Source organism: Peromyscus californicus, unplaced genomic scaffold, assembly GCF_007827085.1.
Source record: "Peromyscus californicus insignis strain IS unplaced genomic scaffold, ASM782708v3 Scaffold_10__1_contigs__length_136768540, whole genome shotgun sequence".
In the NCBI taxonomy this organism is placed as follows: Eukaryota; Metazoa; Chordata; class Mammalia; order Rodentia; family Cricetidae; genus Peromyscus; species Peromyscus californicus.
Window position 1 is genome coordinate 116,531,921 of NW_026294391.1, and position 16,005 is coordinate 116,547,925.

Below are 16,005 nucleotides of genomic sequence, written 5' to 3' on the forward strand. Positions count from 1 at the left end.
TAGCCATCTAAGAGCTCCGGTTTACGAGTTGTGACAACCGTATCAACCAGGAAACTACTCTTAAAGTTGGGCTATGCATCTTTCACCCCCCCCCCAAATTTTCCTGTGCTCCTTGCTCCTACTGATTGTGCTTTTGTGTGAAAACCCCTTTCCAAATTAGCTTTAGAAGTTTGTGGGTCTTCCTCTATACAAAAACTGGATTATGTCTTCGGTGCAGTCTTGTCCTCTGTATTTAAAGCAAAGTAATGTTACAGAGGAATCCTGGGTGTGGCTTTTCTGAAACACTTTCCTGATTACCTCCCAGGAAACTATTTAGTAAATAGTTTCATTGCATATTTGGACAGAAGGCAGATTACAGCCAAGAGAGCAGTAATTGTGTAAATAGAAGAGCCGTGTATATTCTTACATAGTTTTCCCAGAAAGTCAAGTGCTCACGAACAGGAAAAGTGGGCTGGGGCTGTTGCTCAGTGGGAAAGCGCTTGCCTTAGAGTCACAAAGCTACCAGTTCAATTCCCAGTCCTGCCAAACAAACAAACAAAAACAAACAGAAAATCCAGGAAATGCAACAATTGAAATTTTTCCTCAAACTTATTCATGAAACAAAAAATGAAAAAAGAGAACAAAAGATATTTATGTATGGTTATGTTACTAAAGATGGGTATATTTTCTGAGAAACTTGTCAGGACACTTTACTACTGTACAAACATCAGAATATACTTGTACAAACCTAGATGATATGGCCTCCTAAACATCAACAGAGCTCTAATTTGATGAGTGACAAATGTATATACCCAGGAAATACACACACACACACACACACACACACACACACACACACACACACACACACTATAGAAAAATTCACAGTCCTAGGGTTTTTTTTTCTCAGCTCAGGTATAATCAGGATAGGAATACATATAGCATGGCATTGACTGAAATGTTAAGTGGCACATGATTGTACATCTGTATCTTCAGGTATACAGAGATACATACGGTCATCTTATAGGAATAACCTATGAGCCTTCCAGTAGATTCGGGGCCGATTTGGGGCTTTCTGTGATTAGCCTCCATACCCTGTTTACACAATTTATGTGTAGAAGAGGCTTTTGGTATATCCAGTCTTTTCTCCTCTGCCTTATTGAATTAAACAAATAGTTATTGGAAGAAGTTGAGGGCTGCTGTAGTCAAGTGCAATTCGTCCCTTGCTGTCAGAAAACTTCAAAAGTCAGGAAGTGTTTTTGCTGCCACTCTGTTGATTGCTGTGACCCTGGTCTGTGCCCACTCCCCTGCCACTCCTGCTTTGCCCTGTGGCTGCCCTCTCTGACTTCCTTCCTGGTTTTCTCTTTAGGTGTCTTTCCTGTTTCCTCATGCTATTTCTTATGCACTGCCTCTGCTGTGCCTTAAAAAAGCCATTTTCATAAATGTCTCCAGGCTGAGTAGACACCAACCAGGAATTCTAGCATCTTTGGGGCTGTGTTTCTGATTTTTCATTTTGGGATCCAGTAAAACTTTCAGACTCCTTTCAAGTTTGGAGCCACACTGGAGGTTGTAGAGTTGTGAAAGGCTGGCATTCAGAAAACTAAAACAGTCTATTTCCTGCTCTACGTTACAACAGTTTGGGAACAATGAATCAATAAAACTAAAGAAAGAATTTATGATATTCCTGTGATGCATCCTTTAACAATGCTTAAGCAGTTCAGTGCTCTTGAGGTAGAGGTACTTATTATTCTTCAGAGTGGACTGAAAAGATAGTATTCCCCTTCAACATTTGTCAAAGCCTGCAAAATGCACAGCACAAATTATAGTCCAGAAGATAGATTTTAGTTCATAATAATGTACTAATATTGTTCCATCAGTGTGGCAGATGTACCACACCAATGGAAGATGTTGAACGTTCAGTTCCAGGACCCTATCCTAGAATGCAAGAATCTACAATACCCAAGTCCCTTATATAAAGTGGAGTATATGAGTATATACATGCATATGAGTTATGTATATCCTTCTGTATATTTTAAACCATCTTTATATTCTTCACAATACCTAAGGTAATATAAATGCTCTGTACCTATTGTTATGTTGTTTAGAATAATTACAAGAGAAAAATCTACATACTCCACATACATGTAATATTCTATTCTGAATATTTTCCATGCCAAGTTGGTTGAATCTGCGCATGTGCAACCTATGGATAGGGAGGTGTCAGCTTTACCCGGAAGGACTGGGGAGGAAAATGGTAATAGCTACAGGGCAGGTATGTGACTGCATCTTCTTGTTCTCTTGATGTTTACTCACTTGCTTCTTGCCATCTTTTGACAGCTCTTTGTTTCTTCTTCCCTTTGTTTCCTCTTTATCCTCGTGTGGTTATTTGGGGATTGTCTGCTAAAGAACAAGGAGGGCCCCTGCATGAAAAAAAGATTCGCTGACATACCGAAGCTACCAGTGCATTGCACTTTAGAATTTTCTAGCACTCAGAACTTTATTGCTGGAGCAGTTTCTTCAGAATAAAATGGTAGGCACTTTGTAAATGTCTTCTGGCATGGCATTTGAAAGCAGAATTGTCACCTTGTAAACTTCGTTAGTTATCATCCCTGCCATGTTTCAGACCCCATACATTTTCTTTATGTGTTTGTCATGGTTCCTGTAACAGATAATGGCAGCACACATGTGGATATGATGTGCTCTGTGGCTAATTGATTGTAGTGGAGCTGCATGTTTGCCAGTATGCAACTTGCCAGCCTCAGCTTCTGACAGGTATGGGGCTGAGTACATCATAGAGCAAAATCAACAAGTGCTTAGTCAACGCTCACTCTAAAACACATCCACATAGGTGTGCTACATATTATGGTGAAGAGTAAAAGTCAATCTCTCCAAGCAAGGAATGTTCATTATAACTGGAGATGCTCTTAGCAATGCAGCAAAGATGTGCCTGAAAGAGTACTGAGCTGGGCAGGGCAGAGAGTGGGGAGAGTCAGGAATTTTGAACCCTACCCAGAGGATCATTTGATTCTCTGAGAAAATAATTTCTCCACTTAGGCTTCAGTTTATAAAAAGACAGTTTCACTGGATTGTCTTAAGACATTTGTTGATATTTCAGAAGATGCTACATTTTCTTCTCATTAAATGAGATGTACAAGGTTAAGCATCCCTAAATGCTCTGGTATTGGGACATTTCATATTTCAGATTAGGGATTTATGAGTGGTGAAGTCTACACAAATACTCTAAAATCTTGGCAAAAACCCTAAATCTGAAATACCAGTAGTTTTAAGATTTCAGGGGAGGGGCTGGGTGTGGTGGTGCATGCCTTTTCATCCCAGCACTCAGGGCAGAGGTTGGCAGATCTACCTCTGGTCTACATAGTGAGTTCCAGGACAGCCAAAGCTACATTAGCAAGACCCTGTCTCAGAAAACAACAACAACAACAACAACAAAAACATACAGATTTCAGGAAAGGGATGCTTAACCTTTAGATATAGTTACTATTTGTTTTATGGTACATCTATTTATAACATGTAATTATACTCATCATAACTACACATCAGTGCTTCTCCATGTGGGGTCCTTGGAACCAGAGCACAGAGCATCAGAGATTCTAAGTCTTAGAAGCGTGTTAGAAATTCAGGTTCATGAGCTCTACCCAAGCTGACTGAATCAGAAGTGCTGGGGAATGGGGCCTCGCCGCCTATGTTAGAACAAGGACCCCCGTCAAGTAATTCTGATACCTACCGAAGCGTGACAGCCATGAGCTACACAAACTTGGGGCAGTGACTCTCAGCTTTGGCTCCAGATAAGATTTGTCTAGGGAATCTTTGTTGGGGGTGGGGTACTGTATTATTCTGTATTGCTATGACAGAATACCCACGACGGGGGATGACTTAAAAAGAACACATTTACTTCTCACTGTTCTAGAGGCTGAGTAGTTCATAATGAAGGCACCAGCACATCCATTGTCTGGTGAATACTGCTTACAGTTGACAGCATGGCTTCTTGATGCTGCATCCTCAGGAATGAAGGGATGATGTATCTTCACATGAAGTGGGGTGGAAGGCCCAGCGTGAACTCTGTCAGCCATTTTGTAAGGAAACCTAACTTTACTCACCAGGGTTTCCCCCTCCTTATGTCACCTCAAGACCTTACCTCTTAATGTTGTCTCGTTACTTACACTTAAAAATGGATTTCAGAGAATATGAAAATATTCACCTTCTTGCACCAAGGAAGGTCAGGAAAGCTGGTAGAGGAGAGAGAGGAAGGGAAGGCCACGTGGGGTGCGGGGGGGGGGGGGGGGGGGGTGTCCTTGACTATTGTGCAATCTGAAGAGGTCCTCAAGCCCCCAGAGGTAGTCCTGCTTTGGCAGTGTTGCACTGCAGCTGCTAAATAGGAAGCACCGTTGGGAAGCCTGGCCTGGGAAGCCTGGCCTGGGAAGCCTGGCCAGACACGCGGGGCCCGCTGGAAAGGGGTGCTTAGTGGAAAAAACACTACATATGGGGAAAGGCAGAAAGGCCGGAGGGCTTCACACAAAAGCAGTGAAACCGCTTTGGGAAGGGCCTCAATTTCTTTCCAGGAGGGGGGAACCTCCATGTTCTAATCCCTTAAAGCAGTGCTTTTTAACCTGAGGGTCGGGACCCCTTTGGGGGTCATATATCAGATATATATATATATATATATATATATATATATATATATATATATATATATACAGTAGTGAGTTAATAGTTATGAAGTAGCAACAAAATGATTTTATGGTTGGGGGGTCACCACAACATGAGGAACTGTATTAAAGGGTCACGGCATTGGGAAGATTGGGAACCACTGCCTTAAAGGATCCACCTAGTAATAAATGTCACACTGGCTATTAAGTTTCAACACCTGAGTTTTGGAGGGGGCACATTCAGAGCATAACAGTACCCATATATATCACTGGTCTCTGGCTCCCCCCAAGTGCAGCCAGTTTTGAGAGGCATTGGTTTAGATGGAAGCGGCACCTGTGTGTTCCTTAGTGGCCTAGAACTCTCGAGGTAATGAGGCAGCCAAAGATAGGGCTGTGGACAGGAGGCCAGAGTCCCAGTGAAAGGACTTGTATTCCATGGTGAACACCTTGGCTCTTAAGTCAGACATAGAAGGAGGTTTATTTAGAGAAAGGGTATAAAACTTCTTTCTTTTTTTTTTTCTCTTGATTTTTTGAGACAGGGTTTCTCTGTGTAGCCCTGGCTGTCCTGGCGCTCACTTTGTGGACCAGGCTGGCCTCAAACTCAGAGATCTGCCTGCCTCTGCCTCTGCTTCTGCCTCCCGAGTGCTAGGATTAAAGGTGTGTGCCACCACCCCCAGCTAGTATAAAACATTTGAGGTGATATACTGGAAAGATGATTCTGGCAGCTACATGAAGAAGAGATTATGCCCAACATTAAAAAGTCCAATAAGGAGCTAGAGAAAAGGTTCAGAACCTGTGTTGCATTCCCAGCACCTACATGGGGGTTCACAACCACCTGAACTCCAGTTCCAGGGGCTCTGACAACCTTCTTTAGCCTCCTTGGCGCCAGGTACACAGGTGGTTCAGAGGCACACAAGCAGGCAGAGCACCCAGACACATAAAATACACTTTAAAATCTTCGGTCTTCTGATGCCATCAAGCTGCAGTTAACAGGAAGCTAGGACAGTGGGGATGATGAGGAAGAAAAGGTCTGCACGTTTGTTCATGAAGAATGGCAGGGTTTAGGGGTGGTCATGGGGCTGACAATCTTAGAGTAACTGTGGTACTCTCGTGCGGCTGTCAGAATTGTCATATGGGCTCTATACAGTCCTGTCCTTCACGCCTTCCATTTAGCTCTAGGTTGGGGAGTGGTCTACAGAGAGTTAGACAAAAATAGAAGTTATACTTGCCTAAAAAGCTACCCATGGTCATCATGTCAGAAGGGAAAAATGCTGTTTTCTTTTTAATATGAAAGAATGCTTGGAGTTGTGGGAAAGTTGTAAACTTGGCAATGACTAATTCAAGCCTCTCAGTCAATTAAGTGAATTTTTATTTTCTCATTTGTTTTATTTGGGAGCCACTGTAATGGTCATTGAAAGAACATCAATCTTCTTATTTTTAAAACACAACAAAAATACTATCGAACATTAGGGCAAAGGACAAGAATGTGAAGGGCTTACCTTTGACTGTAGCAAATATTTGTTGCTCCATTTTCCTTTCTGGATTTCACTATTTGACTCATGCTTTTGTGTGCATTTTTTCTGAGTGCCTAATAGGTCTGGTTTCACACCTATTTTAAATGGCTCTTGAAATTTGTAAATATTATAAATATTTTAACATTTCAATAAAAGTAGACAAATATATATTCTTCTTCTCCCTTTTGGCCAAAGGTCCCTGACTTGTATCAAGCAATGGTCATAGAAAGAGCTTGTCCTTAGCCTTGGAATTAGGAATGGCGAGATGTACTTTTCAGTCTTCCTTCCACCTTTTGCGGGTTTAGAGGAAAGACACAGCTTAGTATCTGTACCTATCAAAACATGTTCGCATCTATTCCAATGCAAAGTTTTAAAATGGCTCATTGCTCTAACTTTGGGAAATCTGTGCATTTTGTAGTTTTTGAATGAAATGAAATCTGTAGAAAAATCTGGACTGATTGCAACTTTAAATGTGTAGCACATACAACAGATGCCTTTAAAGAAGAGAACGGATCTTTCCCCAAACTGTATAATGATGACGCTTATCTCCAAATTGTGAAGAAGCTATGAGTACTTAAATAAATGTAGAGGGATTGAGGAGATGGCTCAGTGGATAAAGTTCTTGCCACACTAGCATGATGACCTGAGTTCAGATCTCCAGAACCTGTGTAAAAAAAAAAAATCTATGCAAGGCTGCATGTCTGTAATAATCCCAGTGCTATGGAGAATGGAGACAGGAGGATTTGGGGAGTTACTAACTAGCTACTCTAGCCAGTTGGTGAGCTCTGAGTTCAGTGAGAGACTGTGTTAAAAGCAGAGAGTGACCAAGGAAGGCACCAAGTATTAACTTCCATGTACACACTCACAAGTGAGTGTACCTCCTCACATCCCCAAACAAAAACAAATGCTCAAGTAGATGGCATGTGTAGTAAAATGGAGATAGTACAGAGGAGATTAGCATGGCCATCCATGATGATGGTATGCAAATTTGTGAAAAAACTAAATTTTTTCTAAAACTAAATAAATGTAAAAACTTGTATGTAATAAATGATTTTCCAGAGTACAAGAGTATATTATCAGATATACTATATACTTAATCTTATTTTAATAATAAAACTTAGACAGTGTTAACATTTATATGATTGAAAATATACTGTAAATTTTTTCTTTTATTAAACTAATGTATTACTGAATAGCTAGTTATGTTACAGGTCTTATGTTGAAATTATTAAAATAAGGCATCTTTTATTGAACCATTTATCTCAGTAAATTATTTTCAGTTCTTCTAGAGGAAAGGAGCCAGCAGACATTTCAGCTAGATTTATTGTTGCATTTTATGGTAACATCAAAAATATGTTTTGAATGGCACACATACTAGTGTTTCAGACTCACGTATTAATACAAGTAGGGAAAATAAGTAACAGTAGGATATATGGGAAGTCCGAGCCTATTGGTTACCATCACAAGTGTCTCTAATTAAGGGGATACTTAGAGTTCACCCCTCTTTGATTTCTTAGGTGGAACATAGTATCCTGAAGAACATGATTAAGGGATGGTTGCCATGACAATCACATCCAACGCATCTGAAAGGAAACAATGAATACATGGAGATCATCCATTTTGATTGATTCAACTGGTCATTTAAGTTCATTTAAACAGCTGTTGTCTCTGCATTTTGTTTTTTCACATAATTCACTCAATTTATTAGCAACTTGGGGATCCTTTAAGCTTCGCTGAAAGTTATGATAGGGTCATCAGTGTCTATGACCAGAATATTTTCATTAAACCTAAAGTGTCTTAAATGCCTCAAAGATGAAAGAAATGTCTGCTTATTCCAGAATAACAAAATGGCATTTGTAATTTGACTTACTAATTTGTCAGACTAGGGTAAGATTGGCAGGATTTATTTGCAAGTGTAACTGACTCTACAGTATTTCAGGTTTGTTTAAGATTAATTTGCTGTTCTGCTTTTCGTCTTTGTTTTGCATTAAGTCTGATCAAAGCCATGGTTCTGTTCTATATAGTGAGAAGTGTACACATATAATGCCTACTGTGTCTTTAGTCTCATAACCCCAACTAGTGGTAAGTGGAACTAGTACAGAGAAGAAAGGGAGGGAAGATGCAGATGCAGTCCAGGTCTCACTGTAAGTTTTCTCCGTGTTACTGATGGAAACTCTCAGTTAGGGAATAGAAGACCGCTCCATCAGGCTCAGTGGAACCCCAGTGTATGAGCTTTGCCTCCTCAGTCCAACTCTTTCTCTCTTCTGCCCTCTGGAGGGTGCCAGGCAACATGAGATGCAAGGACTTCCTGGAATGGATAGCCAGTATCCTGGTGTGGTTAATATAGAAGATTTTCAGCATCATCTGACTGGTAGTACCTCCCTACCCAGCAAGAAATTGTATAGGTAGCAAGAAGGCATTTGTAGGGCCAAGATCTTAGGAAGGAAGCTGACTCTTTTAAGTAGAGAACCAGATTCCTTTTTAGTAAAACCCAATATAAATTGCATCTATCTCCAGGAATAATCCGTTCTGGAAGGGTAAGATGAAATAGGATATTGAAACTAGAGTGTGAGGAGTTCAAGTTTGAAATTAAAGGTGGGTTGGGTCTAAAAGAAGAATACATTTGGTGTGAAGTATTTGTAGGAACATAACAAATTGTTCCCCAAGTTGATCGTGTCTTAAGTGCTTGTCTGCGCTAAGAAGTGATGGCTGTGTATCTAATATTCATACTCGTTTGACTGTTTGCCTTTGTGAGGTTTCCATTGGGAAATTCAGAAAGGTTGGGCGGCTAATGTAAGATAGAGCCAGTGCTTCACCTCAGCCTGTCCAAGTCTGGCAGCTGTCTGTAAACAGCTGTGGTACGCTGTATTCTTTCACAGCTGCATGAAAGGGTGTGGCGCCTTCTAGAAACAGCAAGTTTCATGAGTGGAGTGTGGGTGACAGATGCGATTTTTGTATAGACATGCCATGCAGCCTAGCTAGAAGTAGGAAAGAAAGGTTTTTGTATCTGCCATCATAAAATATTAAAACAAAAATGTAACATGAAATAAATAACAATATTTTCTCTTGTGTAGGTGGGAAGAGGAGTAAAAGGTAGTCTTCTGAGTTCATTATTTTTGTTGTTGTTGTTTTCTTTTTCAAGACAGGGTTTTTCTGTGTAGCCTTGGCTGTCCTGGAACACTCTCTGTAGACCAGGCAGGCTGGTCTCAAACTCAGAGATCCACCTGCCTGAATCTGCCTTGAGTGATGGAATCAAAGGTGTGCACCACCACTGCCTGGCCCGAGTTCACTTCTAAACAACTCTCTTTGAATGTTAGCTCTTTACCACTGACACAGATTGACCATGCTTTTGACTTGGCCAGCAAGAACCCTGTCTGTCAGTTAACAGTGTGTTCATTTGGACTTTAGAATAGTTGTCCTTAACTATGACAGTCGTCATTAAGATCTCAAAAACAGGCAAAGCTATAGAGATCTCTATCAGCATATAGAACTCACTGCACCAGCTCTTGTCTGGCACCCGCAACAAATGAAATGTGTCGTCACTGCCTGTTGGATAATCAGCCAGGAGGGATTTCAGATCTGATAGCAATACTTGGTTTATGTTTGTCCCATTGAAACTTCCTGAGAGCCTGTTCTGGGTGTGGGAACAAAGCAGTTGGCAGCTGATTGTGGTGACACATACCTGTGATGCCAGCAGTGGGGGAGGTGGAAGCAGGGGGATCCTGAATTTGAGGCTAGTATGGATCACACAGTGAGATCCTTTCTCTAATAAACAAAACCCAGACAGGATCCTGCTCAGGGAGCGGTCATTCACCAGGTTCCCTGGACAAGTGATAGAAGGTACAAGATGGGGATGTGTGTGGGTTTGTGGGGCAGCTGTATGTCAGGAGGACATTGTGTTGTGCGTTTGTGTCATGGGTAGCAGCAGCCAGGGGACACCTGTTTCCTAGTCCCACAGCACCATTCACATTGGGAAGATCCTGCAAACTAGCCTGCATCCTAATCCTGTTGTTGATGGGAGATAACTTCAATGGTCACAGGGTACCTCATCTCCATGGCAACACCTAAATATTCCTCTGGTGACTTGTGCTCTATATTCTGACTGGATCAGAGCCCTCCTGTGGCAAAATATTCTAAAGATGTTAAAAGAGAAAGGAAAAAAGGCTCAACTAATAAATCTCTTCTAAATGACTGAATCATTTGTTTTGATTACCCGGGTGATTGCCAAGTGTTAATTTAAAACTGAAATAGGCCATGAGCTCACCCACCTAACAATGCTGAGAGTTTGAGCTAATACAGCTTGATAATGAGGGAGCGGGAGCCACTGCCAGGGCTAACGTTATGTGATAAACAGACATTCGCAGAAATGTACAGACCATCCTGGCTGTCTTCCGTTAACTTTTTGGGTTATAAATACAAAGGAGAATGTGTTGCCATGAGTCTTCAAAGGAAGATGATTTTTTTTTATTTCTGACTTTTATTCTAAAAAGGTAATTTTGCTAATTTTTTTTTTCCAATTTAGGCAACCGGTAGCTGTTCTTAGCTGTGTCCAGCCCTTCGGGAACACATCCTGTGTGAGGTAAGAGCTACTAATTGCTACAGATTCTTATGCTGATCTCTAACTTTCCAATTTGTGGCATTATCCAAGAGCTTTATTTGTTTGAGAAGTTTAAGAAGGTTTATTTTAATTGCTCAACCGATATTACCCTAAACATTAGCTCTCTGGGGAATGCCTTTTCAAGCACAAGCCTCATTTGCTTTGAGTTTGAGAGCATAGAAGTGAATGTGGCAGGCGCCACAGACCTTCAGAAGGTTGGCTTGGAAAGAAAGAGCAGCTCATGTTGCAGTGTGAACAGTAGGGAGCAGGAAAGCTGCATGGAGCAAACCCTGGGATGAGCGAAAGGACAACTGATGGTGACTGGAACACTGTGTCCTGGGTGGAAGGAGTCAAGTCGGTAAAAACCGGGTGGTAACACCACCCAGGAGCGTTTCCGCTAGGTCGCCATAACGTGAGGCAGCATGCTTTTTCTAGTTTGCCCTCCAGTTCAGAAGCAGCCATTGGTGTATGTAGCCACACTGTTTGGACCTTTCATTTACCACACACATTGGCTAGAGAGCCTTTGCTTCCTTTAGCCTGTGGCTGATTTATACTCTGTGGTAATCCAGGCTTCCTTATTTCTTGAGAGAAGGGACACCCATCTTTGAAAAGAACAGGAGGGACATCTGAGAGAGATCTACTCCAGGTACAATGCAGAAGTGACTGCTTCCTCTTGTCCCCGTCTCTGTACTAATGAGAGACATATTTGCGAGCACTATACCTGTTGAGATTTCCAGTTTCATACATGAAAAGGTTGCTCTGCCATCATCTCTACCTAGGTAAACCTGCAAAATTGCTTTTCCCCCCTCAATTCTTTTTAATCACTACAGAAATACACAGGGTTACACCCCTGAATCTTGTGTTGAGTCTTCCTTTAACCTGCTGAGCCCCATTGTGTGCCAAGGCAGGAGTGTTGTGGCAAAAGCCAAGCACTTTAGATCCAGTGTGGTGTAGGGCAAACCTAGATTATTTTCCCTTTACCAGGTAAAGGAGACTGAAAATCGCTTTGTAAAATACCACCTTGCTAATAATATTGAAAAGGTCATCCAGGTCCTGCTTCCACTCTGATCCTTGACGCCTGCAATTCCCACTACCTCCGTAATAAGAAGGTACGAGCGAGAAAGTGCATGATGCTGGCTGCAGATCCAGCTGTGCCTAGGTCCAAATGGAAACTGCCTTTCACACCCTACTTCTAAACATTTTTTTTGGGCAAATTAAACCTTTGAAGGAAATGGAGTTTGCAATTTCCACAGGAGGATGGTTAAGTTTTTAAAATGATGTATCCCTTTTAAAGCTTTATACAGCATTTATCTTCCACAAAGTTTACAATTCAAGGACTTGACATTATTCCATTTGGCTGCCTTCAGTTTACAAAATTATTTGGAATATAGTTGAACGCAACATAATTCTTTTATAGAAAATTCTAAAGGCTTACTTTATGTGTATGGGTGTTTTGCCTGCATATATGTCTGTGCAGTCCCTGCGGAGACCAGAAGAGGTTGCTGGATTCCCTATAACTGGATTCACAATACCCTGTGAGCTGCCATGTGGGTGCTAATCAAACCTGGGTCCTCTAGAAGAGCAGCCACTAAGCCATCTCTCCAGCCCTTACAACGTAATTGTTAGCAGACACAGGAGCGGGGCTAAACATGAGTACTCTTAATTTGTACTGTAGAGATGATAATATTGTTAATGAATTGGATACGTTTCACGTTTAAGAAATATTTGTATAACTGCCGTATGGTTATTTTCATTATTGATTTGGCAGGGTTTGTTTTTAAATATTCACCAAACTAAATTTTCAAAGACAGTAGTCATAGTGATTTGATGTGTGCCATTGATTTGATGTGATCCCTCTCACATCGTCAGCATACAAATCAGCACAGATGGATTACACAGGCTTAAAGAGTTCAGAACTCTTCCATCTAGAACCATGGTCTCAAGCTGGTAGGCTGGATCTGGCATGCAGAGGTGTTCTTTTAAAATGCATGTGAGTTGCCAGCCTTGAAAACTCGAGAGATTTCACACTTTTAAACATCCACATTTCTGTCTCTTGAAATATCTGAAGTTTTGGCACCACCAAGCCTACGTTCCCATTTGGCTACACTAGGCTGAAGCCAAATTGCTGCTGTTCCTTTAGGGAGAGCAAGGCTGCAAGGCTTGCCACAGCCTCCAGCTCTCTCTGTAGTCTTCTTGACACAGGGTGGGAGCCTATTACCATACTAGAACACTGTGCTCACATAGGCACTGGGCTTTTCAACTTCAGTTCAAGATAACATTGTGGGTGCAAAGTTCAGATTGTCCTTTCCTACAGAAGATCACTTTGCTTATTTTTCTGGCCTGAGCCATCCATGTTTATTTTTAAGGGGGTGCTTTAAAAGGGTAGCAGGTGAACCCTGATAGGGAAGGGATACTTTCTGGTGGTACATAATTAAGAGGAGCATCAAAACATATGAGTGATTTTTTTAAAAAAAATCTTATTCTGGAAGATTCCTGTGGTCTCCCTCAGTGCTTCTCAAATTTGAATGTGCACACTGTGACATAGGACTGGAGATCCTGCTTGTCACACTGCTACTTGTCTGGGCCTCCACTGCTCTGAGTCACAAAAGGGTTTTACTCTAAAGCAGCCTAAAGATGAAAAGCCTCATGCAGATCCATTGTTTTTTTTCCTTTGGCTTTAGAGAGAGCAGTATCCTCTTACAAAGGCTTGCTTGGGGAAGGCTTGCTTGGGGTCAGTCTTTCTCAGATACATCTGAGGTCCCTTCTGATTGCAACAAGGTAGCTTAAAAACACAACTCATTTTAATACAACATACCACATGTGGTGGATAAAGAAAACTCATGTAAGTTCTTATTCTAAATTATATGCTTCTAGTAAAAATGTTATTATGTTAGAGCAGAAGAATTAGGAATTATGGATAAGAACTTTAATTACCAGAGAACATATTTATGTGGCTCTTAGAATACTTTGAACAAAGACCACAGGAAATAGACTATCAAATCCCTAGGTGTGAAATCACCATGTAAGCTGTAACAAGATAGAAAAGTCAGAAGATAGACCAAAAGATTCACATATCTCCAACTCAGCTGTGAAAAAGTACAATTATAACAAAAAGGAAGTCATGCCCAGAAAATTGTCTGCATACAGAAAAAGATAATTTCTGTATTATGTACAGAAGTCATGCAAGTAGTGAGAAGGTCTGCATAGCCCTGGCATGAGGTAGATGTTCCAGAACTACTGGCTGAACGAACTCTTCAGGAGGTAGATTGGTAAAAGCTGTTCACATTACATCACAGAGTAAGTATGTACATGAGAACATATCTAGGATTAGTGGTATTTAAAGACAAACAATTGAAACGTTAACCTAGTTCATCTTTACCCTTAAAACTAAGAAAAACAAAATGAAAATCTGATGCTAAGGTAGCCACCTTATTTGAGTGACATTAACTTGTAAATGGTGGCAGTACATGGCAGAAGTCAATCTTATAATCCTGTTTGGGGAAATGTGTTCTAAGAAACAGATTGTCCCAAGAAAAGGAGAAAAATGACCCATGTTCTAGGTATCCATCACAGTGTTACTTGTAAAAATAAACAATTAGAACAAAGTGTCCAGCATTAGAAAAATGGTTCATTTATTCAACAGGTATAATTTCTTTTCAATATTAGTAATTGAACCTAGGGCCCTGTGCATGCTAGGCAGTCACTCTACAGCCTTCTTTTTACTTTTTTATTTTGAAACAGTCAAAACAAGTTGTCCACACTGGTCTTGGAACTTACTCTGTAGCCCAGGCAGGCCTTGAACTAGTGATCCTCCTGCCTTATTCTCTCAAGTAGCTGGGATTGCAGGCCTAAGGCTCAACAAATACTTCTGGTTAAGTAAATTCTGATGGATCTGTAGTGGAATGCCATGAATTTGATAAAAATTTAAGTTTTGATGTTTGCTTATTAATATGAAAGAATATAGCTAGCAAAAACTTACTAAGGTGCAGGCTGCAAAATTGTGTATTTATGTATGTATGTATATATATGTATATATACACATGCACACACACACACACACATATATATAGTAGCCATAACTGTGCAAAGTGATAGGGATGTATGGACAAGAACTGGAGGGCACATGGATGAATGTAAGTACCATTTTATTTGTGGTTTCATGGTGCTTGTTCATTTTAACATAAGCTTGTACTCCAAGGTTGAGAATCACAGAATATTCCTGTATATCACACAGTAGGTAACTATTTGAAACAAATTATCATAGGTAGGATATTCCTGTTTATCATACAGAAAGTAAATAACCATGAAACATAATGTCCTTTTGTCTTGTCTAGAGCTTAAACATGGAGTTCCAATTATCCAGGTCTTTCTTGTGTATTTTTTCCCATTAGCTCAAATTTCCTGTTTCTCTTTCTTCTGTGTAGCACGAATCCTAATTGATCTTAATAAAAACCTAGAGCCAGATATCGGGGTAAATGCTGAAAGATCAGAGAGACAGAGGAGCAAGCCACAGCCACTTCTTACCTCTATGGAATCCTCAGCCTGAAAAGGACCGAGCTCCTTTCTACTCCTACCTTATAGTCCTTTCTCCGCCCAGCCATGTAGCTTCCTGTCTCAGCCTCCCTAGTGCTGAGCTTCAAGGCGTGTGTGAGATCCCAAGTGCTGGGATTAAAGATGTGTGCCACCCCTGCCTGGCTTCTGTGGCTAACTAGTGGCTTAGCTCTACACTCTGATCTTCAGGTGAGCTTTATTTGTTAGATCACAAACAAAATATCACCACACTTCTGTGTTCTTGGTGACCTCCATGACAAAGAACACCTATTTTTTTTAGAGCTTCTTGATGTGGGCGAGTACCAGGCGGGAGATGAGACTTCATTCTAAAAGGTCCAGCATACCCTGGAGAAGAATCTTCGTTCTGTTCTAACTGGAGGAGGGCACTGTCCAGGCCACCGTCTCCATTCCTGTGCAGAAGCCTGCACCTTTCACTTGAGCGTTAGTGGTCTTCTGCAGTGCCCTTCCCCTCAGCTGTACTCTGTTTCAGATGTACTTGCTTTCCTTTTAATTAGGTCAGTTACTTCATGTCTGTTTTCCTTTTTTGACATGGTTTCCTCTGGCTTTGGCATCACATATTTTCCCCATATGTCATTGCCTCTAGAGCTTCATGTTGCAATCATTTTTCAAGGGGAATGGAGAGCACATTGGGGGGGGGGGGGTTAACTTTTGACTCTGTTGCTTGCCCTTTGCTTGA

The 16,005-nt window shown here is 41.0% G+C and overlaps 1 protein-coding gene and 1 non-coding gene across 7 annotated transcripts in view; both read left to right on the forward strand.

Moving 5' to 3' along the window:
* Fhl1 (four and a half LIM domains 1) overlaps positions 1–16,005 on the forward strand; it is a 60,594-nt gene that overhangs the window by 10,056 nt on the left and 34,533 nt on the right. For 5 of the 6 annotated variants that reach the window (XM_052739801.1, XM_052739769.1, XM_052739793.1 and 2 more), the window contains exon 2: positions 10,683–10,739. The exons of the other annotated variant lie outside the window; for it this stretch is intronic. The gene's annotated coding sequence lies outside the window, so the exon portion shown is untranslated. The remainder of the gene's footprint in view (positions 1–10,682; positions 10,740–16,005) is intronic. 6 annotated transcript variants of the gene reach the window in all.
* On the forward strand, positions 7,065–7,170 carry LOC128117999 (U6 spliceosomal RNA). The gene has a single exon (XR_008220968.1). It is a non-coding gene; the product is annotated as a U6 spliceosomal RNA (small nuclear RNA).